The 27,044-nt window shown below is 41.9% G+C and overlaps 1 long non-coding RNA gene across 1 annotated transcript in view; it reads left to right on the forward strand.

Moving 5' to 3' along the window:
- Positions 1 to 9,161: 9,161 nt before the first annotated feature.
- Positions 9,162 to 27,044, forward strand: part of LOC128693046 (uncharacterized) — a 34,152-nt gene continuing 16,269 nt past the window's right edge. Inside the window, exons 1-2 of the long non-coding RNA XR_011392901.1 lie at positions 9,162 to 9,377; positions 9,924 to 9,964. This is a non-coding gene — a long non-coding RNA (uncharacterized lncRNA). The remainder of the gene's footprint in view (positions 9,378 to 9,923; positions 9,965 to 27,044) is intronic.

The following is a 27,044-nucleotide window of genomic DNA, read 5'->3' on the forward strand; positions in this document are numbered from 1 at the left end:
CCTCACATACCTCATGATCGTTTCTTGTGAGTTCCCCACCTTCTTTCCTCAGCCTGATCACCTGGTCTTTGACTGTTGTCTTCCTTTAATGTGGCTGTACAGCAGTTTCGGGTCAAACTTGACTTTCAATGATATGCTGTTTTCATACTGTCACTGGGCCTCCCTCCTTACTTGTGCATACTCGTTCCTGGCTCTTCAACTAACCTCCTTATTTTCCTGTGTTCTTCGCCTTCTGTACTTTTTCCATTCTCTATTGCACTTAGTTTTTGCCTCCTTACACCGTCGGGTAAACCAGGGGCTCGTTCTGGTATTCCCATTATTTCTGTTGCTCTTGGGAACAAACCTTTCCTCTGCCTCCGTGCATTTTGTTGTTACGTATTCCATCATTTCATTTATCGACTTTCCTACCAGTTCTCTGTCCTACTGAATCTCTTGCAGGAAGTTCCTCAAACCTATGTAGTACCCCCGTTTATTGTCTGGCTTTTCCCATTCAGCTCCTGTTATCCTCTCCATTTGTAACTCTATTATGTATTCACAGCACAGAACCACGTGGTCACTAGCTCCTAGGGGCCTCTCATATGTGATGTCCTCAATGTCTGAACTGCTCAGGGTGAACACAAGGTCCAGTCTTGCTGGTTCATCCTCCCCTCTCTCTCTCTGGTAGTGTCCTTAACATGTTGATGCATGAGGTTTTCCAGTACCACATCCATCATCTAGGCTTTCCATGTTTCAGGACCCCTGTGTGGCTCCAGGTTTTCCCAATCAATCTCCATGTGATTGAAAACACCCATAGCCAGTAACTTTGCTCTGTTCCAGTGAGCTCTTCTTGCCACCTCAGCCAGTGTGTCCACCATTGCTCTGTTGCAGTCTTCATATTCCTCTCTTAGCGTCCTGCAGTTCTGTGGTGGATTATACATCACTGCAATGACTACCTTGTGCTCCCCAGACTGAAGTATACCTACTATGTATTCTCTTTCGCCAATCTTGTCCATGCCTCCCATGTGTGTGTGTGTGTGTGTGTGTGTGTGTGTGTGTGTGTGTGTGTGTGTGTGTGTGTGTGTGTGTGTGTGTGTGTGTGTGTGTGTGTGTGTGTGTGTGTACTCACCTAGTTGAGGTTGCAGGGGTCGAGTCCTAGCTCCTGGCCCCGACCCTTCACTGGTCGCTACTAGGTCACTCTCCCTGAACCGTGAGCTTTATCATACCTCTGCTTAAAGCTATGTATGGATCCTGCCTCCACTACATCGCTTCCCAAACTATTCCACTTCCTGACTACTCTGTGGCTGAAGAAATACTTCCTAACATCTCTGTGATTCATCTGTGTCTTCAACTTCCGACTGTGTCCCCTTGTTGCTGTATCCCATCTCTGGAACATCCTGCCTTTGTCCACCTTATCAATTCCTCTCAGTATTTTGTATGTCGTTATCATGTCCCCCCTATCTCTCCTGTCCACCAATGTCGTCAGGTCGATTTCCCTTAACCTCTCCTAGTAGAACATACCCCGTAGCTCTGGGACTAGTCTTGTTGCAAATCTCTGCACCTTCTCTAGTTTCTTTACGTTCTTGGATAGGTGTGGGTTCCAAACTGGTGCCGCATACTCCAATATGGGCCTAACGTACACGGTGTACAGGGCCCTGAACTATTCCTTATTAAGATGTCGGAATGCTGTTCTGAAGTTTGCTAGACGCCCATATGCTGCAGCAGTTATTTGGTTGATGTGTGCCTCAGATGTGCCTTGTGTGTGTGTACTCACCTATTTGTACTCACCTATTTGTGGTTGCAGGGGTCGAGTCACAGCTCCTGGCCCCGCCTCTTCGCTGATTGCTACTAGGTCCTCTCTCTCCCTGCCCCATGAGCTCTATCATACCTCGCCTTAAAACTATGTATGGTTCCTGCCTCCACCACATCACTTTCTAGGCTATTCCATGGCCTGACTACTCTATGACTGAAGAAATACTTCCTAACATCCCTTTGATTCATCTGAGTCTTCAACTTCCAATTGTGACCTCTTGTGTCTGTGTCCCATCTCTGGAACATCCCGTCTTTGTCCACCTCGTCTATTCCGCGCAGTATTTTATATGTCGTTATCATGTCTCCCCTGACCCTCCTGGCCTCCAGTGTCGTCAGGCCGATTTCCCTCAACCTTTCTTCATAGGACAATCCCCGTAGCTCTGGGACTAGTCTTGTTGCAAACCTTTGCACTTTCTCTAATTTCTTGACGTGCTTGACTAGGTGTGGATTCCAAACTGGTGCTGCATACTCCAGTATGGGCCTGACGTAGATGGTGTACAGAGTCTTAAACGAATCCTTACTGAGGTATCGGAACGCTATCCGTAGGTTTGCCAGGCGCCCGTATGCTGCAGCAGTTATCTGATTGATGTGCGCCTCAGAAGATATGCTCGGTGTTATACTCACCCCCAGATCTTTTTCCTTTAGTGAGGTTTGCAGTCTTTGGCCATCTAAACTATATTGTGTCTGCGGTCTTCTTTGCCCTTCCCCAATCTTCATGACTTTGCATTTGGCAGGGTTAAATTCAAGGAGCCAGTTGCTGGACCAGGCTTGTAGCCTGTCCAGTTCTCTTTGTAGTCCTGCCTGATCCTCGTCCAATTCGATTCTTCTCATTAACTTTACATCGTCTGCAAACAAGGACACTTCTGAGTCTATCCCTTCCGTTATGTCGTTCACGTATACCAAGAACAGCACAGGTCCTAGGACTGACCCCTGTGGAACCCCGCTTGTCACAGGCGCCCACTCTGACACCTCGTCGCGTACCATGACTCGTTGTTTCCTCCCTGTCAGATATTCTCTGATCCATTGCAGTGCCTTTCCTGTTATGTGTGCCTGGTCCTCTAGCTTTTGCAGTAACCTCTTGTGAGGAACTGTGTCGAAAGCCTTCTTGCAGTCCAAAAATACGCAGTCGATCCACCCCTCTCTCTCTTGTCTTACTTCTGTCACCTTGTCATAAAACTCTAGTAGGTTTGTGACACAGGATTTTCCTTCCCTGAAACCGTGCTGGTTGTCAATTATACACTTGTTTCTTTCCAGGTGCCCCACCACTCTCCTCCTGATGATCTTCTCCATGACCTTGCATACTATACACGTTAGAGATACAGGTCTGTAGTTTAGTGCCTCATGTCTGTCTCCCTTTTTAAAAATTGGGACTACATTTGCCATTTTCCATACCTCAGGGAGTTGCCCAGTTTCAAATGATGTGTTGAAGATCTTTGTTAATGGCTCACACAATATCTCTGCTCCCTCTTTAAGGACCCATGGAGAGATGTTGTCTGGTCCCACCGCCTTTGAGGTGTCAAGTTCGCATAGCAGCTTCTTCACCTCCTCCTTGGTTATATGTACCTCATCCAGCACTTGCTGGTGTGCCCCCCTGTTCTGATTTCTTGGAGTCCTACTGGTTTCCACTGTAAATACCTCTTTAAATCTTGTGTTGAGCTCCTGACATACCTCTCGGTCGTTTCTTGTGAATTCCCCATCACCCTTCCTCAGTCTGATTACCTGGTCCTTGACTGTTGTTTTCCTCCTGATGTGGCTGTACAACAGCTTCGGGTCAGTCTTTACTTTTGATGCTATGTCATTTTCATATTGTCTCTGAGCCTCCCTTCTTATCTGTGCATATTCGTTTCTGGCTCTTCGGCTGATTTCTTTATTTTCCTGAGTTCTCTGTCTTCTGTACCTTTTCCATTCTCTAGTACACCTAGTTTTTGCCTCCCTACACCTTTGGGTGAACCAAGGACTCGTTCTGTTCTTCCCATTATTTCTGTTTCCCTTGGGAACAAACCTCTCCTCTGCCTCCTTGCATTTTGTTGCTACATAGTCCATCATTTCTTGTACTGGTTTTCCTGTCAGTTCCCTCTCCCACTGAATGTCTTGAAGGAAGTTCCTCATGCCTGAGTAGTTCCCCCTTTTGTAGTTTGGTTTTTCCCAGCCTATTCCTGCTACTCTCTCCACTTGGAGCTCAACTATGTAGTCGAAGCACAGAACCACATGATCACTAGCTCCCAGGGGCCTTTCATACATGATACCCTCGATGTCCGAACTACTCATGGTGAATACAAGGTCCAACCTTGCTGGTTCATCCTCTCCTCTCTCTCTGGTAGTGTCTCTAACATGTTGATGCATGTGTGTGTGTGTGTGTGTGTGTGTGTGTGTGTGTGTGTGTGTGTGTGTGTGTGTGTGTGTGTGTGTGTGTGTGTGTGTGTGTGTGTGTGTGTTTGTGTGTGTGTGTGTGTATACTCACCTATTTGTGGTTGCAGGGGTTGAGTCATAGCTCCTGGCTCTGCCTCTTCACTGATCGCTATTAGGTTCTCTCTCTTGTCTTACGGATGTCACCTTGTCATAGAACACAGTAGGTTTGTGACACCGGATTTTTCTTCCTTGAACCCGTGCTGGTTGTCGTTGATAAGCTCATACCTTTTAGGTGATCCACCACTCTTCTCCTGATAATGTTCTCCATGACTTTGCATACTATGCATATCAGTGTTACTGGTCTGTAGTTCAGTGCTGCGTATATATCTCCTTTTTTTTTCAAAATTGGGACTACATTTGCTGTCTTCCATACCTCAAGGAGCTGCCCTGGTTCAATAGATGTGTTAAAGATTGTTGCTAGTGGTACACAGAGCGCCTCTGTTCCCTCTCTCAGGACCCAAGGAGAGATGTTATCCAGCCTCATCGCCTTTGAGGCACCTAGTTCACTTAGCAGCCTCCTCATCTCTTCCTTGGTTGTATGCATTGAGTCTAGCACTTGGTGGTGTACCCCACCCCTCCGTGTTTCAGAAGTCCTTTCTGTCTCCACTGTGAATACTTCATTAAATCTCACGTTGAGCTCCTCACATACTTCGTGGTCATTTCTTGTGATCTCGCCTCCTTCTTTCCTCAGCCTTTGGGTCGAACGTGTTTTTTGCTGCTATGTCATTTTTGTATTGTCACTGGGTCTCCTTCCTTACCTGAGCGTATTCATTTCTGGCTCTTCGACTACTCTTTTTATTCTCCTGGGTCCTTTGCCTCCTATACTCCTTCCATTCTCTAGCACATTTAGTTTTGGCCTCTGTATACCTCTGGGTGAACTGAATGCTCGTTCAGGCCTTTCATTATTTCTGTTGTTCTTGCGTACAAACCTCTCCTCTGCTGCCTTGCAAATTGTTGTCACACATTTCATCAACTCATTAACTGATGTACCACTGAACCTTGTGCATGAAGTTCCTCAAGCCTGTATAGTCCCCTCTCTCTTGTAGTTTGGCTTCCTCTGCTCTGCCCTTCCTGCGTCCCTCTCCACTAGTAACTCTATGTATTCGAAGCTCAGAACCTCTATATCTGCACTACTTAAGGTGAATACTAGGTGAAGTCTTGCTGGTTCATCTTCTCCTCTCTCTCTCTCTGGTAGTGTCCCTAACAAGCTGATGCATGAGGTTTGCCAGTACCACCTCCAACATCTTTTCCCTCCATGTTTCTGGGTCTCCCTGTGGTTCTAGGTTTTCCCAGTCGATTTCTTTGTGTGACTGAAGTCGCCCACAACCAGTAGCTTTGCTCTGCCCATAAGGGCCCTTCTGGCCACTTCAGCCAGTGTGTCAACCATTACTCTGTTACTCTCATCATATTCTTGTCTTGGCCTCCAGCTATTCTGTGGTGGGTGATACATCAATGCAATTACGACTCCGGGAACTCCAGACTGAAGTGTTCCTATTATGTAGTCTCTTGCTTCTTCTCTGCCTCCTCTCTCCAGCTTCTCAAAATCCCACTGGCTTTTGATGAGCAGTGCCACTCCTCCACCCCCTCTGTTTCCTCTTTCTTTCCTCTGGATCTGATATCCAGTTGGAAAGATGACATCTGTTATCATTCCTGTGTGCTTGGTTTCTGTGAGAGCTATGATGTACGGTGATGCCTCTTTGATTGTTTCATGCCATTCCTCCCACTTATTCATTATTCCATTAGTGCTGGTGTTCCATACCTTCGGTTTCCTCTCTAGCACTCTGTTCTGGGGGATTTGTGGAGGTTGGGAGAATGGGGGACCTGGCAGGGTGCTGTGGGATTCTACTGCATAGTGTGGGGTGGGGGCTGTGAGTATGGATTGTAGTTTGTAGTGGGATAGTGTGTTTGACTGTGGGTCTCTGAGAGTGGTTCTGTGTGTGTCTGCTCTTGTTGCTCTGCCTAGCTCTGGTTGTCCTCTGCTGATTCTATCCTTGTCTCTCTTTCTAGCCCATTCTCACAGGGCCGGGCATGGGAACGCAGGATCGAGTCCTGGCCAAGCCGCAGTTCTGTTAATGATTCAAAATCACTTGTTTCGCCATTTCACTAATATATAGACTGCTCGTGAAGGCAGGTACCAATAACAGGATGAGGTTGAAATTAGTCTCTGAGGCTCCATAACCACATATGTCCTTGAATTAGAGAAAACACGCTCAATACTGCTGAGCGACTGGTGTTTAAGGATTGTAGGTCAAGTGGAATATACATATGTCGTGCCGAACAGGTAAAAACTTGTGATTCTGGCTTAAACAGCAACGCTCTTCTTGCCGAATAAGGCAAACGAAAATTTGTGTATGTAATAATTTCGCAAAAATCATTCAGAACCTAACTAAAAAAATATATTTCATTGTGTTCGTTTATTATTAAATTATTGTAAACTTATCTAAAATATATTTAGTTAGCTTAGGCTAAATTAAATTGCCCTTGTTATAATAATATTAGGTAAGTTTTCTAAGGTTCTTTTGGTACAAAATTATTAATTTTTACATTAACATAGATGAAAAAATATACACGTATCTTTAAATGTATAAGAGAAAATTTTAGAAAGAACTTAATTTTAAATGAGTTCTTGCTAATTGACCAGTTTTACCTATTATTCAAGACATATATATAAACATATGTAGATATGAAATATAATTACAGATGTAGGGGATATCAACTATGTGGATCCAGGGCTCAAGACTGTTCAACAGCCTTCCACCAGCCATAAAGGGCATTACCAATAGACCCCTGGTTGTCTTCAAGAGGGAGCTGGACAGAAACCTAAAGTTGGTGCCGCATCAGCCGGGCTGTGGTTCGTACGTTGGACTACGTGCGGCCAGCAGTAACAGCCTGGTTGATCAGACTCTGATCCACCGGGAAGACTGGTCGTGGACCGGGCCGCGGGAGTGATGATCCCCAGAATACCCTCCAGGTAGACTCATTGAAAAGTCAAAGATCCACTTCTCGACAAGTGAAGTCTTCGCAGAGTAAAACTTTTCTCTGATATATGGACGCAACACATGTAAAAAATGGAACTTATGACAACGTTCATCTCTTCTCTTTATCTCTTTTCCTTATATCTTCAACTTTTCTATATTTTCATTGCCTTTCCTGTCTTCTGCCTTTGGTGGATTCTGCCTTATGAGGGTTTCTTTGTCCCATAAGGGATTTTGTCTTACCCCCGTGGGCCAGTAGCTCTTCTGCAGTGCTCCTCTGTTCTTATAGACTACCTTCACTATCATTATTATTGCTGTTTCTTTGCTAATATTCTGCTCTACCCTTTCTTTACTACTATTTTCTTATTTCCACCTTTACCATTGCTTCACCACTTCTACTGCTACTGTATACAACAGGCCAAGTGTCTAATCGACATGTGCCTAGGACAAAATGGTAACTAACTACTACTCAATTAAATTTATATTTGTAACTTCTGCCTGCCTCTTATTGTTACTTCTACTAACTAGTGCCTCTCTCCTTCCCACCCTCTATCTTTCAGTGTGTTAATTATGCCGACTCTCACTCACTTGCTACTTCTGCCTCTTTCTGTCTCCTCACTACTACTGCTGCTGCTGCTGCCGCTACTACAATACTCCCTCTAAGTCATACCACGGGTGGGGATAGAACCCGCGATCATAGTCATAAAACTCGAATATATTCTGGTTCCTTTTTCTTCTGGCTTCTGTGTGACTACTTAGTGGTCAAACTCGGAACAAAACGTGGTCAGTTTCATTCAGTTATGTGCGGGTTATTTGTGTATTGTTCCAGCCCCGGTATTGTGCCTCTTCATTCTTTTCTCTGATATTATCACCGTAACTGTTTGAGATATTTATAATTATTTTTTCTTCTGATAAAGTGTACTAACATTCAAAGTTTAAATCTATTTAGAAGAGGCAATTCCATGTAATCTCACAGAAAAAATATCTATTTTTTCACTAAAGTTAGCAGATTAGTACGCAGGAAGACAGTAGCAATTCAAACCTTCCTTTAACTACGATACACCAGCGTTGAAGCTTAAAAGTCAGAACATTCGGTATTGTTTAATTCATGTTAAGCGCTAAACCCATGTGGGTCATTCAGCGCAAGACCTGGTGGAGATTTGATCCTCCGTCTGTTGAGGGCGAAACAGACGCATTTCCTATGTTCCCAGCACTACAGCAGAGTACATACACTCACACCTCCCTTGTCAGAGCTCAGAGGTTAAACCTATAGAACGTTGCCTGGATTGTTATGTGTTTATATATTGTGTTATTGATGTTCAAGTCGTTTTTGAATTTTAAGTGAACAAGGGAATGTAGAATATATTCACTGGTGATGGGGGGGGGGGAGTGTAAGCAATAATGAGTAGGTTCCATTATATCTATGAACCATTGTGTACTTGTGAAACAACGTACAAAGAAACCATACCCCGGCCGGCATTGAACCCGCGGTCAGAGAGTCTCAAAACTCCAGAGTAACGTACGTAGAAGAAGTCTGTAGGTTGTGTTAAGTTTATTTTAATGTCCTTAAGTATGTGCTTATTCAGTAGATTGTGTAGTGAATGTTTATAGCTCATCACCAGTGTCAATGTTACATACTGATATATGTACCTATATATATTTGTACATGAAGTTTTAAATAAAAAAAAAGCTATAGAACAATCGTTATCATAGTGACATAGTTGCCTTATTTAGATGTATAAAATTGGCAAACTGACATCTGCAAAGCCCAAACAATCCGAACCTTACCTTAATAATTTCAACCTTAAGATTGAAAGTTTCAACATGATCAGAATTTGCGTTCCCAAGTTTTTCACAAGGAAACTTTGGAGGAAAAAAACCCAATAATCATTAGAGGTGTCCCATTTAGGGGAAGACCTAATAAATCTCTCTCTTACTCAAGAAGGAATATACAGCTGCGCTTCACAGTGCCAGCTATATAAACGACACGTGACCCTTATCTTGGACACAACCTGAGCGACAGTGTTAACACCTGCAAGTGCTGTAGGTAGCAGACGCACTACAAGTTGCTCTCACCAACCCAAGAAAGTTGTATTTGCAGGAGCCATCACTAGACTTTGTACTCTCATCCTCCTGCTTGGTAACTCCTACAAGTAACATAATACCATTAAAACCATCATGAAGCATAATTCAACCTTCCTCTTCGTAAGTATTAACAAAACAACACATATGAGAAGTCTGAAATACATATGTACTAAATATTAGTAGACATAACCTCGTTTCTGAAGAGGGAAGCTTAATAATTTTAACACATAACCAAATGTAAACATTGAAGAATATGGATATATATATATAATATATATATATATATATATATATATATATATATATATATATATATATATATATATATATTTATATATATAATATATTTATATATCTAATATATATATATATATCTAATATATATATATATATATATATATATATATATATATATATATATATATATATATATATATGTATGTATATACATATATATATGTATATATATATATGTATGTATATATATATATATATATATATATATATATATATATATATGTATGTATATATATATATGTATATATATATATATGTATATATATATATGTATATATATATATGTATATATATATATATATATGTATATATATATATGTATATATATATATATATATATATATATATATATATGTAATGTCTTTCCAGATCAGTGTTGTGGTGCTCTCAGTACTGGCACATACTTGTATGTAAGTATGGTTCACTTCATATTATTTGACCTTTGGTTTAACTGACAATCTGTAGTATTTAAGTTCTAGCTTTTTCTGTTAATTGATTTGTTAGGGAATTTTTAGTTGTATCGTTACATGATTCCCTAGTAGTTCTATTACATGATTCTCCAGTAGTTCTATTACATGATTCTCCAGTAGCTCTGTTAAATGATTCATCAGTAGTTCTCTTACATGATTCACCAATGGCTGTGTAACACGACTCACCAGAGTTTCTGAAACATGATTCATAATTTGTTCTGTAATACGAGTCACTGTTTGTACTGTTACATGATTTACCAGTGGTTATGTTACGTGATTCACCTCTTTATTTATAACATGATTAACCAGTGGTTCTATAAGGTGATTCACGAAGGGCTTTGCTACGGTATTCAGCAGTTAATGCTATTGTACGATTCACCAGTTCCTCTAAGATATGATTCACGGATAGTTCCGTAGCATGATTCACTAGAGGTTGTCAATCATCATTCTTTGATTATAACATACTTCACTGAGAGTTCTGTAACGTAATTATCCAGTCTTTCTGTAGCATGATTCACGATTCTGTAATATGATTCGATTTTAGCTCCGTAACATGACCCACCTGTGGTCCTGCAGCATGATTCACTGGTGTTTCTGTACATGATTCAACACTGACTTGTAACAGTGGCTCTGCCACACGATTCACCAGTGGCTCTGTTACTTTAATCTTCAGAAGCTCTGGCACACGATTCACTGATTCTCAAAAAAATATATCATTGCCTGCGAGGCTCCTCCATGTATCTGTTGTATAAACTGACACAGGTGAACTGATGGAGAAGTCCTGGGACACAAAAATCTCTCCAAGCTGAGAGTTGCAATCCCACCTGTACTATACTTTACCTTCACGTCACATTTTCATTAATAACCTGTCATTTGTTAAGTGAATATTGTGCGCTTGACATCCATACTATATACGACGATTTTTTGAAGAATGAGACACATGCGCAACAACTACGCCACTAGTTGGCGTATACGCTACGCCAACTAGTGGCTTTATCAGTGGCGAAACGTCTACAGATAAAAATACCCAGATGTTATACATTTGTCTAATTCTTCATCTTGTCGGTATTGTACAACATTTATGTACAACGACGATTTTTCTTTATTAGTAGAATTACTCCTGGAATAAGTCTTAACCATATGACGACTCACACAGAGGAGCTTCTGGACATCTGACTGAGGCCTTTTGCTGGCTTGTCCACTGGAAGAACATCAAATGTGTTTCGGTCGCTAACGAATCCGATAACCACATCCCCAAGTATTCCACAAACCGAGGGCTGTCCCCACACCATTACCTCAGTGTACGACACAGTAGTACGGCACAGTTTTCAAGCGCACCCAAATTTAACAATAAGCAGCAAGTGAACTTTAACACTCTCAGAAGTCTTGTAGCTCTAGATCAATTTTTTATTATTATTAAAGATTAGCCGGTACTCTCCCGGCCCGGGCCTTTTCCAAGTGGTGGCCCGGCCTTGGCTCCCTCTTTAGGGAGTGTCTGAGACCGAAGTCTCCCATGGGAGGAGGCACAAGTACCTCTTCATCTTTGGGACCAACTGTCCCCAGGCCTAGCCACAAGCTAGGCCTCTCTGGTCTGCCATCCCCGCCCCAAAGGAGCAAATGGGAATGACAGTCTTATGAGCTAAAAGCTCGGACTCAGGCACCTACCCTACCCTAGAAGGGTTAGGCATGGTATCGATGCTCTAGATCAACACCTGAAGGCCAGGAAATGGAACTCAATCCAGTCTAGCACTAACAATTTTTATCATTTATGCAATAATACATTCAGAAAGCAGAGTACACCGTGTGTATACATTTCTCGAAACACTTCAATTATCAAGTGAAACTCTTATAAACAGTAAAATTTCATAAATTCAATGATAAGATATAAATAATTAAAATATTTATGACGAATATAATATAAATAAGTCGTGATGGGATAGCTAATTTAAATTTGTGAAATTTAAAGCTGCTATAAGAAAGTAAGTTCCATTTTTCAGTTTTCTTTTCACAATTATGTTTTATCTTTATTTCCCAAGAAAATCATGCAAAGTGGATTGTTTCCTTTGGGGTTGTTACCTCCCTCAGGATGCTATCACTAACAGTCGATTAACTCCCAGGAATATATACTTACTTAGGTGTCCCGGGATGGGCCCATCCAGGGTCCGATATGTGCACTCTTGAATGTGAACCGAGTGCGCTACCACAGTGCTAGGAGGCACCATAGGGGTTACAACATAACTAGGCAAATTGCTACCTGCATAATCAGGAAACAATTTCAACCATTTTCTGAGAAACATCAGCATCGAAGATTTGAAGGCTTTCTGACGAGGCATTCAAGAGTTATCACATAGAAACCAATACCCTAATTCCTTCCATTTTAATGCAATATAAAAATTGGCATCTACACAGCATAAAACCAATCTGATCCTTCCTCTATGTAAGATATACCAGTGTTTTAAACAAATTAGCAAATTCATTCTCCAGTTATAGCAAGGAAATAAAAATCAGGAATTGGCTACATAAAATTAATCAGAGAGTTTACCTGGAGAGAGTTCCGGGGGTCAACGCCCCCGCGGCCCGGTCTGTGACCAGGCCTCCTGGTGGATCAGAGCCTGATCAACCAGGCTGTTACTGCTGGCTGCACGCAAACCAACGTACGAGCCACAGCCCGGCTGATCAGGAACCGACTTTAGGTGCTTGTCCAGTGCCAGCTTGAAGACTGACAGGGGTCTGTTGGTAATCCCCCTTATGTATGCTGGGAGGCAGTTGAACAGTCTCGGGCCCCTGACACTTATTGTATGGTCTCTTAACGTGCTAGTGACACCCCTGCTTTTCATTGGGGGGATGTTGCATCGTCTGCCAAGTCTTTTGCTTTCGTAGTGAGTGATTTTCGTGTGCAAGTTCGGTACTAGTCCCTCTAGGATTTTTCAGGTGTATATAATCATGTATCTCTCCCGCCTGCGTCCCAGGGAATACAGGTTCAGGAACCTCAAGTGCTCCCAGTAATTGAGGTGTTTTATCTCCGTTATGCGCGCCGTGAAGATTCTCTGTACATTTTCTAGGTCAGTAATTTCACCTGCCTTGAAAGGTGCTGTTAGTGTGCAGCAATATTCCAGCCTAGATAGAACAAGTGACCTGAAGAGTGTCATCATGGGCTTGGCATCCCTAGTTTTGAAGGTTCTCATTATCCATCCTGTCATTTTTCTAGCAGATGCGATTGATACAATATTATGGTCCTTGAAGGTGAGATCCTCCAACATGATCACTCCCAGGTCTTTGACGTTGGTGTTACGCTCTATTTTGTGGCCAGAATTTGTTTTGAACTCTGATGAAGATTTAATTTCCTCGTGTTTACCATACCTGAGTAACTGAAATTTCTCATCGTTGAACTTCATATTGTTTTCTGCAGCCCACTGAAAGATTTGGTTGATGTCCGCCTGGAGCCTTGCAGTGTCTGCAATGGAAGACACTGTCATGCAGATTCGGGTGTCATCTGCAAAGGAAGACACGGTGCTGTGGCTGACATCCTTGTCTATGTCAGATATGAGGATGAGGAACAAGATGGGAGCGAGTACTGTGCCTTGTGGAACAGAGCTTTTCACCGTGGCTGCCTAGGACTTTACTCTGTTGACTACTACTCTCTGCGTTCTGTTAGTGAGGAAATTATAGATCTATCTACCGACTTTTCCTGTTATTCCTTTAGCACGCATTTTGTGCGCTATTATGCCATGGTCACACTTGTCGAAGGCTTTTGCAAAGTCTGTATATATTACATCTGCATTCCTCTTGTCTTCTAGTGCATCAAGGACCTTGTCGTAGTGATTCAATAGTTGAGACAGACAGGAGCGACCTGTTCTAAACCCATGTTGCCCTGGGTTGTGTAACTGATGGGTTTCTAGATGGGTGGTGATCTTGCTTCTTAGGACCCTTTCAAAGATTTTTATGATATGGGATGTTAGTGCTATCGGTCTGTAGTTCTTTGCTGTTGCTTTACTGCCCCCTTTGTGGAGTGGGGCTATGTCTGTTGTTTTTAGTAACTGTGGGACGACCCCTGTGTCCATGCTCCCTCTCCATAGGATGGAAAAGGCTCGTGATAGGGGCTTCTTGCAGTTCTTGATAAACACAGTTCCATGAGTCTGGCCCTGGGGCAGAGTGCATGGGCATGTCATTTATCGCCTGTTCGAAGTCATTTGGCGTCAGGATAACATCAGATAGGCTTGTGTTAACCAAATTCTGTGGCTATCTCATAAAAAATTCATTTTGATCTTCGACTCTCAGTCTAGTTAGTGGCTTGCTAAAAACTGAGTCATATTGGGACTTGAGTAGCTCACTCATTTCCTTGCTGTCATCTGTGTAGGACCCATCTTGTTTAAGTAAGGGCCCAATACTGGACGTTGTTCTCGACTTTGATTTGGCATAGGAGAAGAAATACTTTGGGTTTCTTTCGATTTCATTTATGGCTTTTAGTTCTTCCCGCGATTCCTGACTCCTATAAGATTCCTTTAGCTTAAGTTCGATGTTTGCTATTTCTCTGACCAGTGTCTCCCTACGCATTTCAGATATATTGCCCTCTTTTAGCCGCTCTGCTATTCTTTTCCGTAGCCTGTAAAGGGAGCGCCTGTCTCTTTCTATTTTACATCTACTCCTCCTTTTTCTTAGAGGAATAAGCCTTGTGCATACATCGAGTGCCACCAAGTTAATCTGTTCTAGGCATAAGTTGGGGTCTGTGTTGCTTAGTATATCTTCCCAGCTTATATCGGTTAGAACTTGGTTTACTTGGTCCCACTTTATGTTTTTGTTATTGAAGTTGAATTTGGTGAATGCTCCCTCGTGACTAATTTCATTATGTCGGTCTGGGGCTCCGCGCATACATGTCTGAACCTCAATTATGTTGTGATCTGAGTATATTGTTTTTGATATGGTGACATTTCTTATCAGATCATCATTGTTAGTGAAGATGAGGTCTAGTGTATTCTCCAGTCTAGTAGGCTCTATTATTTGCTGGTTTAAATTGAATTTTGTGCAGAGATTTAAAAGCTCGTGTGAGTGTGAGTTTTCATCAGAGCTGCCTCCTGGTGTTATTTCTGCAACAATATTATTTGCTATATTCCTCCATTTTAGGTGCCTTAAGTTGAAATCCCCCAGGAGCAAGATGTTGGGTGCAGGAGCTGGAAGATTTTCCAGACAGTGGTCAATTTTTAACAGCTGTTCCTGGAATTGCTGGGATGTTGCATCCGGAGGCTTGTAGACTACCACAATGACTAGGTTTTGGTTCTCGATCTTTACTGCTAAAACTTCCACTACATCATTTGAGGCATTAAGCAGTTCTGTGCAAACAAGTGACTCTGCAATGTACAGGCCAGCCCCCGTCCCCTTTTGCCTGTTCACTCTGTCACATCTGTATAGGTTGTAACCTGGGATCCATATTTCGTTATCCAAGTGATCCTTTATGTGGGTCTCAGTGAAAGCCGCAAACATTGCCTTTGCCTCTGCAAGCAGTCCACGGATGAAAGGTATTTTGTTGTTTGTTGCTGGCTTTAGACCCTGTATATTTGCAAAGAAGAATGTCATCGGACTGGTGGTATTGTTGGTACTGGGGATGGGATTTTTTTTCCGGCATTAGTATCTGTATCTGTTGGTTTGGAGTGGAGGCCATCGACTGTGGTTCCACTCCAGGAATGACTGGATTTGGTGTACAATTTCTGCCATTTCCTGCCAGTTTTTTTCCTTCCTGGCACTAAAAAACCTCTCCCTCTTGAGTGGCTGTGGCTACCCAGGTTTTCTCATGGCCTGGATGTTTTGTATCTTTTTGTCCCCTTTAGATGGTGTGCCTGGCAATTTAAGTTATAGTACAGTCTTTCCTGTACTGAAGAGGTACACATTTCAGGGTGAAAAAGCTTACAGGAAGGGAGTTTGCATTTTCCTGTTGTCATATGGGCATGGTATTTTCTAGGGTGGTCATAGTTGCACGTCCCATCTGTTTTTCCAGATTTCCCATGTCTGCAGATACCAAGTGCATAGTATGTGCACAGGCTTGGTTTCCATTTGCCTTGGGTTTCTGTGACTGTATTCCCTGTTGATGCATGTTTACCTGTCTTATTCCTATCCTCCCTAGCACCAACAATGGAGCTCCCACCAGTTGCTTTTGGTAATATATCCTCACTATTGCTAGTGGAGTCCTCTTGTTTGCTATTTCTTGTGGTATTTCTAGTTTGCAATATTGGTTTTATCTTATCTTTGACTACACTTGTTTCCCCACTTCGGCTCCTGTCCCCTATGAGGTCATTTATATGCATTCCATCATGCGTATAATTCCCGACTACCTGGACAAAATCTCCAGCTTCACAATTACTGTCTCCCAGGACAGCACCTCTAGCTTCATCATTAGTCTCCCAGGACAGCGCCTCCAGCTTCACCATTACTGTCTCCCAGGACAGCACCTCCAGCTTCACCATTACTGTCTCCCAGGACTGCACTATCAGCCCCACATTTACTGACAACCAGGACATCCCCTCCAGCCTTACAGTTTCTGACTACATGGCCAGTATCAAGGGGAGTACCATTCAGCCCAGACTTTTTGTTCCCATCTGTTGTAGAAAGCTTCCAGGTTGTCTATGAAAGCAGCTTTGGTGTTATCCTCTTTTAATACCCTTGTGATTTTAGTCCACATATTTATCTCATTTGGGCATACCCAAAAACACTTCCCTGTTTTAATACTGCTTGTAGCCAGTTCTTGGATATCTGCACAAGGGGCGTGACACCAATTTCCACAAAAATGACAATTTATCCATGTGGAAGCCCATGTGGAAGTTGCTGAACTTTTTCCTATTAATGGTTCACCAACTTTGAAATTTGTAGCCACTCTATTGTGACGTTCTCAAGATATAAACGACAACCTTGGGGGAAGAAAAATTAAAAAAAAATTAGGTACTTAAGAGTACCTCTTTGGGGATACCTAACCAGACTTGTGTCATTCGCTGCACACCGAGAAAGATACATTCCCTGTCGTTTATCCCCATCCTCTGTACCTGAGAGTAAGCAGGAGGTACAGTACGTAGTTCAACCTTTAAACCCTCAACAGGAAGAGGAGCTCAAAGTGAATTCCCTCACTAGAAATAGGAACTAGAGCTCAACCCTTCCAAGAGGTTCAGGAGCTGAAGATAAACATCCTAAAGAGGCAGAGGAGCTTTAACTTAACAAATTTAAGAAGTCTAAGCATCCTCAAAACTTTCAGGAGCTGTATCTCGACACTTTTAGAGGGGCCAGGAATTGTAATAATCTAAATCTTCCTTTCAGTAACAAATATTAGTGTTTTGGCACATCATCAGAAGCAGTGAAAATGTTATCACATGGATACAATATTCCAATTGCCTTAAAAAATGTAAAATGGTAACTACACAGCTCAAGGCTAATCCAAACCTTCCACTAAGTAAGAAACACCAACTGTAAAATATTGAAGCCGATCAGAGAAGGAACTCTTTTGTTAATACATAAAAACTAATATCCCAATTTGTTTATTAAAATGTGCAAAATGAGAGTCGAACAGACCATTGACATTACCAACTTTCCATTGAAAAAAATAGGTACTGCATATTTGAAGTCGATCGTCGATCAGCTTACCACACACAAAAAAAATTTCAAGTAAATTTATCATTTTGGCTCAAACGAACAATACTTCAAAAACAACCGATCCTTCGTCTAAGTTACACCTGTTTTGAAAGTGGGAAGCCAATCAGAAGAGATATTGTAAAGTTATTGCATTAAAATCGCTGCTTTATTTACATATTTAAAATCGATAAGTGGTTACCAATATATCTCAGTAGCTATCTGAACCTTCCTCTAAGTAAAATATTGGACATGAGCGGTGATACGTTGCTCAGGCGCAGGATACCAGATTTTATACCAGGATTACAGTGTAGTGCTCACCAAATTATATTTTTTTCATCCATAATATCGTACAAAATTAAAGTATGATAGCTGATAATTAAGCTTCTCTAAATTACCATTTATAATGAACATTGTTGCTGTGTTTGGCAATAATAAAGAATCCTGGTACAGAGAACATCTCCACAACTACTTAGTACCTGTGGACCAATTCATGGATATAACGTACTTCCACTGAGGAATCCCGCCTACCAGTGACAATGCCTACGTCTGCTACACCTCCTCTGATTCCAGTATATAAGCGTATATTGTACTGATAAAGCCACTGGTTGGCGAAACGTCTTCAAAATATAGGTACCCAGTAGTTGCACACACGTCTAATTCTTTAACTTGTCGGTACTATATACCATGGATGTCCGGAAAAAGAGTCCCATAAAAGTTGATCCCCTTATTATATGAAAGACACTGACTCAACACTCATTAGAAGGTGGAATCCGCATAAACTTATTACAGTCTTTGATTAGTTTTTAGAGGCTACTATCTCCACTGTTTTTATTCAGTGGTTAATTAAGATCACACATGCAATAGGCAAGTTTAGGCGACTTGCTTGTTTTTCTATGTACAGTAAAGCTGAATATACACATGTCTCATCATTTGGATTGAGATCTATTACTGGCAAGAATACATCTGACTGTTTGCTCTGAAACCATGTTGCATGAAGCCCGACCAGTTTATTGTAGGAATTTATGATCTATTAAGAAGCCTTGCTGACTGCCAAAGGACATTTGTGTAAAACTCAGAAAGATGTTTTGTGTACAGGAACTGCAAAGTTAGTACTGGTTCAAATGCAATTTTTGAAAGAGTTGAGCTGAAGGCTAAGTGTATGGGATGATTGGTTTCTCTTTTATCTACAACCAGCTTATCAACTTTCATTCTTGCTCTATGCTTGATGCGCCGACCAGTCTTGTGTAAGTGGCGTTTGATAAACACTGCTATTACCCCCATACCTTGGACTGTTCCTTTTCCAGTGAGTGTATATTTTGATGAACATTATCAGGTGACCACTGTGTGAATGTAGGGTATGATGGAGGCGTTCTTCAAGTTTCCAAACTCTCCTCTTGCATGACTGAATGACTGAATAAACAAACTTCATATGAAACTTGAAAACCAACCTGAAAAAATTCATGCATGAGCCATCGTGAACTAAAAATATGATCAACCTCTGTCCCTGATCGAAAGAAAATCAGTTCCATTACTGTCCTCGGCTTCATAACCTGTACAATATCGTGACCTATACTAACCTGCTTGATACCACATATTGGTATCAGCTTCTACAAACTTACGAAGTGGAGTCCAATGATGTTTCTCTGTTTCTAGTTCAATGATGTCATCAACTGATGGTTACTCCAAATGTGTGTATTTTGCGTCGCTAATATCTTCTCATACAATATTGGCAGCAGCGTCTACAATCCTATCTACGTCTTGCGTTGAATTTTCTTTTCTCGTATGTATGTTGAGAGTTTACTTTAATCCCTTTTTTTAGGGATTAAAGTATTCTTATCTAGTGATGGAAAGGTTCCGTGAAGCTTTAATAACCAAGTATAGTTTATAGTCTTTAAACCTCAATAACTAACCAGTTGCCAGAGAGGTGAGCTTGACGGAACTCAGTCGGGTTGAGTTATGACCAGAGCTTTGGTACGATGGGGAAGGAAGGATGGGTAAAGATGGAAATATGAGAAAATGGTGGGTGGAGAGAGGACGTGGGGTAATAAAGGTAAGTGGCATAAGAACTTTGGTGCATTTTAATACAAAGTGTGTGTGCGTGTAGGGTTATTCATAAAATTCATAGAATGGGGTATATCACTTTACCTATCAGCTTCACAGTTATATCAGCTGTAGAACTACATGACGCTGAGTTGGTAGGGAGTATACTTTTTTACAATTACCTTCTTTTGTCCTCGCGCAGGAGGCTGATTGCCGGGTGCAGGTTGGAGATGATCGTTACTGGGCGCTTGATGTAGGTCCGCTGCTTTCTGGAGTTGCTGGTCAGCTGAGCTGTTTCAGAGGTGGTGTCTTGTCATAGTAGGTTTGCAAATGTTACATGGTTAGATTTAAGTGTTAATTAATTATGAGTTAAGTCTCATTAAACTGGAGTAGCTTTATCCTTATTGGACACAGAAAGGTTCTGGTGGTACCCATTCTTCTATATCTTCTGAGAGGGCACTCAGGATCATTGATCTTCGTAAATTATAATTGTGGATGAAGCGTCGCACTCTTTGTTGGAGGGCCATCCTCTGGGTTCTGCTGGGAGGTGTGTTGATGATGTAGTCGGTAGTGTCTGCTGGTTGGGAAGTTTTCTCTGTCTGGTATATAGAGTTCTTGCATGTCGCATAGTTGTCTCTTTAGTTTATCTAGCCTGACATTTATTACATATATTCCCTGATAGATGAGTAGATCTTCCATCCTGATTCTGTCTCCCTGCCTGTTTCTTGTGACAAAGCGGAGTGCTCTGTTCTGGACTCTTTGTAGCTGTAACATGTTGGATTTCTTTATTAGTGACATGGGCACACAAGGATATTCGAACATAAATCTTATCATCTAGTACAGGTGCTTCTTGATGTGGGAAAAGGCTTGATTAAACCTGTATAGTTGGCTGAGGCGGACTTTAGCTAAGTTCACATTTTTGGAGATGTGAGATGTGGAGTGGAGTAATCTGTCGATCTCATAGCCCAGGATCTTGTTCGTATTTCTGATAGCAATAGGTGTACCTCTGATGGAGATACCCCGTTTATCTTTTATAGTTCTTGCAAAACAACCGATGGTGCTGATGAGGACTTTGTCTGGACTGATCGTGATTCTCTATTTCTTCTCACAGTTACCTGTTGTCCGTAGTTCCGTATTCATTTCTTCCATTACCATCGCATGTTTATGTTTTCCCGCTATGGGAGTTGATGACACTACATGGATAACATCATCAGCAAATTGGGTGATGACAGTGTCGATGAATTCGGGTTGAGGGAAATCGTGTACGTATATGTTGAAGAGTATAGGGCTAAGGCACAAGCCCTGTGGCACTCCAGCCGTCGGTGTGAAAGGCTCTGCTGACTTGCCGCCGTTGAAAGTGGGGACGATGCTTCTTCCTGATAAGAAGTTGTATATGAACCTGAGAAAAATCCAGTTGTGGTCTGCAAGGTCGGCAAGTTTAAATATGAGGCCGTCGTGCCACAGGCTGTCAAAAGCAATTAAGGCAAGGTTGCCCTGTTTCCTCAGGCTGTCCACAGCATCGAAGATGATATTGATAGCGTGTTGGGTTCCTCCGTGAGTCCTGAAGTCAAACTGTTTTTCAGTGAAGAGGTGATTGTACTCCATATAGTAGTTCAATCTATTGGAGATGATTTTTTCAGAGACTTTACCGGAGACTTGAAGTAAGGAGATAGGGCAATAGTTCTCTGGTTTATGTTTGTCTTTGTTGGATTTTGCAATGAATATCATCTTTGCTGTCTTAAATGCCACAGAAAAGTGTCCCAGAGACATTCTGTAGTTACGGGGTACGAACTTGAATTGTTTCACTGTTATACCTGAGAGGCCAGGGGCTTTATTTCTCATTCGGCCTATGCCTTGGCTCATCTCTCTGAGTGTAATTGGTCTTGTAAGGGGATGTTTATCTTCAAGAGTAGATGTATCAATTAATGGTATTAGTTGGAAGTCAGCCCGGATGTCATCTCTCCATTCGTTTACCCACTGGTTATTGTGTGAGAGAATTTTCTCCCACACATCACCCATCAGACTGGCTTGGTCTTGTGTGTCAAGTTTGATATCCACTTCCTCATCGTCGTCGTCGTCTGTGAAGGAATGTATTAGGTAATGGGTAGGCTTGTGTCTGGTTTCCAGAAGCTGGCGAATCTTACTCCATAACTGTTCAGGTCGATGTCTGTATTGGTTAACCTGAAGAACAAGAAATTTCCATATTTCACTTTTGTGTTGTGTGATTAGGGTAAGTAATTCCCTTCTCAACCTCTGCAGTACAGCCCTTGTGGGCTGTCTCGTTTGGCGGTGCCTTCTACACTCCGCTTTATAATTTTTCATGCGGTCCCTAATTTTCTTGGTTGGTTTATATTTCTTATAGATGTTTGATGTATTTAATTCACAGCATACATGAGTGGCCTCTGAAATTCTTTCATGGAAGGAGATGACTGCCTCGTCTGTTGCAGATGAGGGCTGGTTTTCAAGCAAAACAGAAAGGTCATTGCCTAGGTAGTCCCTGTAGGGGTCAAAGCCTAGAGCTTTTAGGTTGGGTTTCGGAGGAGTGGGTATTCAAAATATGGTTTGATTCGACGTCACAACAAGGGGAGACCCTGCAGTGGCATAGGTCACAATCTGTTGGATAAGCCTATATCAGGTGTCCCCGGGTGAGGGCCTACATATGACTTGAAGAATGGACCCTGTCATTATATTAAATAGCTGTTTTCCCTTTTGGTCACCTAGTGGATGAGCGGCGCGCAGTTGAAGAGAGCGTGGTCATGGGCATTAAAATCACCTGCCAGGATTGTTGGAACATTTCTACTGAGTGTCTGGTGTAGGGAAATAGACTCTACATACTTGGAGGAAAATATCCAGTTCCAACTATTAATTAACCATCTGAGGTCATCAGTTCTATTTTTATAATGCTGTCTTCCTCAATGTGGATGTTACGAAATGAATATCCTTATTTCACTAGAACAGCCACCCCACTAAAGGGCCCTCTCGATTTCCCGACAGTAGAGCAACCACGTAGCTTCATATGTTGGTCTGGTCTGGTAGCTGTCTCATTCAGAAGGATGATGTCCAGATTGTGATTTCATTGTTGAACTTCAAGGAGATAGCGGTTGCTGAAGAAATGTTGGATGTTAATTTGTAAAACTGTGATCCCCATTATTTCGTGTAATTTGTGTTTTTGCTGCCTACAGAGTTGGTGTCTGAGATTATAGCTGCAAGGTGTGTGCAAGCCCTCCCTACTAGACTCATCAAGGAAAAGGCTGTAGTCCTGAGTGGTTTTCTGTGTACCGGATATTTTATCCTCTTCACTGCTGCTGGTGTTGGTGATATTAACTGATGAGTCAGACTCATCTTCTGACAGCTGAGGCATGTCAAATGCCTCGTTCATAATACATCCTGCCTCTTCATTCACAATCTCAGTCGGCATATTCATACCACTGATGAAAGGAGACAGTGGAGACTCCATGTGTAAGGGTACAAGACCAATTTGAGTTTGATTTTCAGAAACTACACCACTCTGGGTATCGTTGGAAACTAACTGGACGTTTGGGACAGCCTCCACAGAAGTAGATTGTCCATCAGTGTCTGGCGCAAGTTCAGGGGCAGTTATTACCTCACTGGTCTGAGTTGTTTCAATTGGGTCTTCCACAACAGGTGGACCTTGACTGTGTGATGAGGTTTGATTAGGTGTGGTTGCTGGGGAGGGCACATACTTCCTGGCTTGAGGGGGCTCACTAAATTTAATTAGCTCACATTATCTGGGATTATTAAGAGCCTGGCTCCATTTGCTACTAGCAGGTCATTTAGAACAGACGAGCAGAGCTGGACATTGCTACCTGCGATCTCCCTGACCAACATCATCAGGGTCCTTCTCATAACGTCTACATTTAAGGACCAGGGGGGCATAGGGTTTGATGATGGTCCTTAAGCTTAGTGCATGTTGGGGTTAGGGTGGGGGCTGCAGGAGGGGCAGAAGTTCAAGCATTATAGTTGGTAGAGGTGACAGTAAAGGTCCCACCAGTACCAGGTAGATAAGAGAAATTATTATAATAAAAAAGAAGCGCTAAACCACAAGAGCTATACAGCACATAGATAAGGGAAAGAGTCCTGGGACATTGTGGGTGGAGCTTGGGAAGTGACTTTCTTGGAGTTCGCTTCTTTCTTACCATCCAGAATTTGATGATTGTAGATTTCCTGATAGGGAAGCTAGAGGAGACAGCGTGGTTTTTCCCTTTACAAAGGGCACACTTGGGGTTGTTAATGTTAGGGCAGTCCCTGAAAACATGCTCACCAAAGCAGATACTGCAAATAGTTTTTTGGCTGCTACATTTGTGTTATGACCGAACTCATAGCATTTGAAACATTGACAAACCTTTCCATAGAGATTTGGTCGGGAGTATACCTGGTTCCAAAGCATTTCATTCCATTTTGACAGATGATTTTGACACCTTTCGGTGTCTCTAGGATTAGTTTTAGTGTTTGTTGGTTGTTTGAACCTTGGCAAACTTATATGCCTTAAAAACCTTGAACTCGAGGTTTTCTTGATTAATTTTCTCAGCAGATTCTTCAGCAGTACAGTCTCCCATGAAACTGTTGATACGTGCTTGGCCTGGTAGCTGTCTGGTGGAATGGGGATGATACCCACATTGTGTAGTTTGTCTAGAACATTCTTGAGTAACTGGAATAGTTCCTCTTTAGAGGAGAGTAGAAGTACTGCACCAGAGTAAGTCTGCAATACATCCACAAGTGCAAGAGTGGTATTACAACAAATATAGTCTAGTATGTCCCTCTTGGACTTCTGGTTATGAGTGACCTGAATTCTTACTCTTATCTTCGGCATGTTTCCCAGCAAGCAAAGGTACAGCTGACACATAAGATATGCTATAAAAAAAGAACATTCCTTGGTGTCCTGCATTCCTATACCTACTTCAGCTGACTTAGGAAGGTCAACCCCTAACATAGTCTACCCTCGAAGAGTGAGGGGTACGGCCCAAGGCAATGATCGGCCAGGCCGCCAGAGTAATACCGCACGGGCTATTGAATGGTCACCTTGCCTTGTTTTAATTAGCCAGAGAAGGAGTTGCTGAAAAAGGATACAGGAAAGGTAGAAGGATAGCAGTGTAGTGTGTGCGTGGTTAGGACAGTGTAGTGGTTGGGGTATTGTAAGGGGTTAGGATGTGGTAGGGTGATGTGGTGAAGGGAAGGAGGAACCTAGCAAGCTAGTCACCACCTTACCCTCTTGATGGGATGGGGCTCGAAGTGACACCAAGAAAGTTTCCTCTCAGCTCTCATCAATCTATTACTCAGAATAACCCAAAAAAGTTACTGTGGTGTCTCAGTGTTCAGAGTGAACACGCCGTCGTCCTCTCGCCGCGACGTCCTCTCCTCGACTCGGTGTGTATCTTTCTCAGTATCTGTATAATCCGTTCAGGTTGATTTACACAAATTTGCCGCTAGGGAGCTAAACAATTACACAACAACCTCTTTACGCCACTCAGTAAGTTGGTCATGAAATTAAAAAAAAATAATGTTTCTTAAGAAATTAGTTTATGAAGAGAACTCTATTTAGATATGATACATTCTGCTACACAATAAATTTGCATTTAGGCCAAACTGTCTCCAAAAGCCTACATCCATGCCACGTAGTTTAGTTATAAATAGAGTTGCTAGTTGCTAAATCAGCAATAATCGAACACGTCACAGGCAGGAGGCAGAGGCGGTCCAAGCAACAGATATTACATGGGTTAGAGTGCTGTCCAAACTTATTAAAATAACCGGTAGACAATGAGTCGCAACAAGAGAAGTAAACGACTCTATACAATCGTCAAATTTTGTTAACTAATAAATCATAAATGAACAATTACAAGGACATCGGACGCAGTTTATACTGAACATAGCATACAATACATTGTCAAATCATAATCGTGTCCTACGATACGTAAATTTACGATCGTGTCTGAAGGTCTGTCCAACTACTCGTTAGACTCATTGACACCTGAATCGAGGATTACTTTAACGCACTGAGCAATATACAATAATCGATTCAAGTGCTTAACACTAGCGACTGAAACTTCAGATGAATACTGACTCCAGATATGACTCACAAAATCGTAATGACACGATTGCAAACAAACCATACCACGGGCGGGGATAGAACTCTCTGATCGCTGGTTCTATCCCCACCCATGGCATGGTTAGACTCCAGATACTATATACCCACAGCACACACGGCAGATACAATACCCATTAAACTGTCTGAGTAAATGTAAGCACTGAGCCCTGAGCCCATCACACCATACTGATATCGCACACAGCTTCTAAGCCGATGAGATCACTAATAACCAGCATCGGTAGTTTACTCTCAGGAGAACTATAAATCTTTAATTAGAATGAAACCATATGCTTGTGTAAGTTTAGCACCTATAATAATATTCAATATTCAGTATTAATGCCGTGCTCCTTCCTTGAGTGAACGTGACCTGACCTGACTAGGTTAAGGCATTGGCTTAACGGGGTAGGAGAACACTGCTTTAGTGTTCCTTCTTTCATATGTTCTTTTGTACACTACTTGCCAGATATTCCTGATAATACAGTTTTCGAATTGAAAATTCCTTAATTCCCATTTGTGATTTCGTGAGTATGAATTAGATGGTTTATTGAACGGGTTCAAATAGTTCAAGCAGACAACACTGATGCAGCAAACACAAAAGTTGAATTAGTATAGATTTAGGCTGTGCAGTTGTTTATTTTCTATTCTTATAAGTTAAACAAAGGGAATTAGTTGTGTAAAATAAAGAGAGCTCACCTTCTGACAAGGTTACCGAATAAGTCTGAAGGGGAGCCTCGTCCAAAAAAATGTTGCCTTTTTGTTTACCGTCCGATTTCCTCCAGTTTTGGTACACAAGACAAAGTGTTTTCACTCTTTCTTGAAAATATTTATCAAAAATATACTTCAAACGACAACTGAGAAAAGACTGAAAAAGACTGATTTGCTGAAAATGCCCTTGGGGGGCAATTTATTCCTATATGGGACGACGTAAGGTTGTTTGGACACTTGGTGCCGAGAGAGCAATGCTTATACGAATTTTACTCAACGCCTTTTCTCTAAATAACTTATCTTTATTTCACAAAAAAATAAAGTTTGTTAGTTCCTGGAATTTTGCAAAAAATCTGCCCTTTACTCCCACATAACTCCGAAAGTACGTATTTGGAATATTTCCAAAAATAGCTTGTAGTAAAATAGAGAAATCATTATTCTACAATTTCTGTGAATATTATTCCATTTAATTAAGTAATAAAGGCAGAAATAGGTACCTTAGGTGAATAAGTTACTTCCGAGATATTGGCCGGGAGCGCCGGCCGGCCCACCGTCTCAAAAAAA

This window comes from Cherax quadricarinatus, chromosome 38, assembly GCF_038502225.1.
Source record: "Cherax quadricarinatus isolate ZL_2023a chromosome 38, ASM3850222v1, whole genome shotgun sequence".
Lineage (NCBI taxonomy): Eukaryota > Metazoa > Arthropoda > Malacostraca > Decapoda > Parastacidae > Cherax > Cherax quadricarinatus.